This window comes from Lygodium microphyllum, chromosome 6 (assembly GCF_053477565.2).
Source record: "Lygodium microphyllum isolate KBCC chromosome 6, Lygodium_microphyllum_v1.1.10, whole genome shotgun sequence".
Taxonomy (NCBI): Eukaryota; Viridiplantae; Streptophyta; class Polypodiopsida; order Schizaeales; family Lygodiaceae; genus Lygodium; species Lygodium microphyllum.
In genome coordinates, this window is record NC_141140.1 from 147148703 (window position 1) to 147152028 (window position 3326).

Consider the following 3326-nt stretch of genomic DNA (forward strand, 5'->3'; position numbering starts at 1 on the left):
CTCACCGATTGCGTTGGCAGCTTGTTTGCATTCCTCATTGTCCAAGACCAGAAGATCAATCGCAGCTAGCACGTGCATCCAATCACGCTCATCCTTACGGCAGGGGATATACTTCGTTAGTTGCCCGTAAGATTTTCTAACCTAGGCAACACCCTTCAACATAGCTGAGATGGTGTCAATGCCAACTTGTGTAGTCTTCCAAGTGTCCATCTCTACCCTCACTGCTTCCATTCGATTGCCCAAGAAGATCAGACCATTGCCCCAATCTTCTATGACTTGTGCATTCCGCATCCAGGACCGGCCTAGTAGGACATTGTAGTCGACTCCCTTCATAAGACAATGAAGTCTACCAAGAACTAGACTCCTGCAATCTTCAATGGCCAATTTTTTAGCACTTCGAATGGTTTGACCTTCATCCCATTGGCCGGTGATGTGACATCAAACCTAGCATTCTCAACAGACGGGTTACCCCATGCCTAAAGCACTACATGGCTAAGCACACTGACTCCTACCCCCATGTCTACGATTCCTTTCCTTGTAGTGTCTCCCAGTGCTAGGATGACTGGCAAGATCGCATGCATCTCCGTGCCTTCCCAAAAAGTGTTGACATGTAAGGACTTGGGCATTGAGTGTAGCGTCAAGCTCAGTATCTACGTCACTATGTCATGATCATGCAAGTCAATTGCCCTTTGTTGAAGTAGTCCTTCTACCCACTATTTCAACTCTTGCCACAATGTTGGATGCTGCCTAAGCATGTCTCTTGATCTCAAAGTCACTGGGATTGTTACTAGTGTCGTAAGAAGATTACCAGTTACTTGCTTATCTCCTAATTCTATGCTCCTTGGCCAATGGCCCTGGCTAGCTTGCTAGATCATGGCATTCAAGCTCTGTCTTTGGCATTGCTCTATTGCTTGAGGTGCAGTGGCATCTCTCGACTTGGGTTGGGTAGATGAAACCAGTGTGCTCACACTAGAGAGAGAATTGATTTCATCCCCCAAGTTGGGCTCAACATCCTTTAAGTGTTCTTGGGCTTCTCTCACCCACTCCTTGACCTTATCTATGGTTTTGAGTTAGTGCTTCACATTGGGGTACTCGAAAAATTTAGTACTTCCTTTTTTCATAGTCTTCAGAGCGGATGTTTATGCCTGTGTGTCTGTGACTTTCTTCCCTACAGGTAGTTTTGTGGCACTCTCAATTTTAAGCATGATCTTTGCTTTGCTTTTCTTCTTTCTTTGCCTACGACTCTTCTTTCTTATTGAGGCTGCGTCTAGGTTGCTAGGCCCTGGCAATGATATGCCAACCTGCTAGTCATAACATGCAACGGGATGGGCGTAGTCTCTCTGTCATGTGTTTCAACTCTAAGCAGACCCAATGGAATTGATGGCACTATTGTCGAGCTAGAGGATGATTTTCATCTAAGAAAATTGACAAATAGGTGGGCAATTCCACACTCTGCGCATCTGAGGTTAGCCTTTTCCCAGTTGGCTTGCTCCCTCTCGAGGCAGGGCAAGGAAATATGCCATGGGTGGCCCTCCAAGGCCTCTACCTCTACCTCTACCTAATGCCATCACTGGCATTGGTCGATAGTCCATAAGGATTGGATTACCCTCTTCATCGTGTGAGATATAAGGGTTCACATACGCCTCTTCATCATTTGGCTCCTCCATGTAGTGGACTAGAGCATCGCTCAATGGGTGGGTTACAAAAGGTCCAGGCAACCTAAGTATGCATGGGGGGTTAATTTTGATCCTAGGAATGGTTGGTTTCACATGATTAGGTGCTGGAAGAGTGAATGGGGCTCCCCTCCCAAAGAAACTGGGTGGCCTATTCCCTAGTGACTGCTTGTAAGGTTGCGAGTATGGGAGTCTACAATGCATGGCATCATGACCGAACCTATCACAATTAGCGTAAAGTTAAGACCGAGGGTCTTGACACTCTATAATGCACACATTGGATATGTGGGCACTTATGTCTACTTACCATTTCTTGCAGTCTAGCTAGCTCCATCTTCATTTTTGCTAGCTCTTGACTCTGTCAATGCATTTCCCTTTATCTTAGGCACTTGGGGCTGACCTTTTGCTAGATGTTGTGGCACTTTCTGAGGACCTAGAATTAGCTTTGTCTTGATTAGAGCTCCTAGAGCTTCTCTCCTTGATTTGGTCGTCCACTTGTATGGCCTCTTCAAAGACCCTAGCTAGTGCGTTTCTCTACAAGCTCAAATTTCTTGCACCAAGGCCTTGTAGAGTTCCTCGCTGCGTATTCCATTGATAAAGACTATGGAGATCACTCCCTCGATGGGTCATTCATTGGTTGGGATTCTCTTATAGAGACTCCACATGTGGGTAATGTAGGCCCTAATATCCTCTTTGTCCTTCTACTTGACATTCATAAGCCAAACTATGAGATTGTCGGAGTATCCAACCTCAGAGAATTTCTTAATGAAGAGATTCTTGAGGTTGCTGAAGTTGTTGCATTCCATAACATCTAAGCTCGTGTACTATGTCCTACCCTTATTGCCTAGGCATAGGCCAAAAGCTTGCAAGCGCTGAGCAAGATCAGTTAGGCCATTAGCCTCGCAAACCTGCTCTAATTGTTCCACAGAACTATATGGGTCGTTGCCCGACTGGTATGTCTAGCTACTTTGTGACTCCATGGATCTTTGATTGGCTCTTGGAGCCCTGGGTGACTCCTAATCCTGCAAAGCAATGAGGTTGCTAAGGTTTCCACACTTTTCTCTACTGACATATTATCAATGAGCCGCTTCATCAAAAGTAAGTTTGCCTCTAGTGCTCTCTCTCTCTCTCTCTCTCTCTCTCTCTCTCTCTCTCTCTCTCTCTTTGTGCATCAGGTCCTATTCAATTCCTATTCGCTAGAGCTAATACGTGTTGGACTTCTTGCATCCCTATGTCCTATCACAATTTCCTAGCTTGTTGCTCGTGATTGTAGGCTATGATGCTCTGCAGCACCTTACATGTTAATTTTCTCTTCTCCTCGAGGTCTACAATGATGTCCTCTGATAGCCTACCATGGTGGTCCATGTGGGTTTGCAGATCGTATGTACTCACCATTCGCTAGATTTTGGTTGGGAATTCTCCCAAGTCAAGGTCGTCACTTCTATGGTTCGCACTAGTTTCTACCACGTCTGCAACCTCTTGCTCCATCAAGTTGATGAGGTTGATCAAGTTGGACAATGTTGTGCCTCCAATGGTGTCGATCCTTATGCACATATGGCTTTCCATGTCAGGTCTCTCTCATGGTCCTACGAATCGGGATTCTTGATAGCCCATCTTAGTTTGAGGGTCGTCTCCTATTGGTGGGTTCATTCT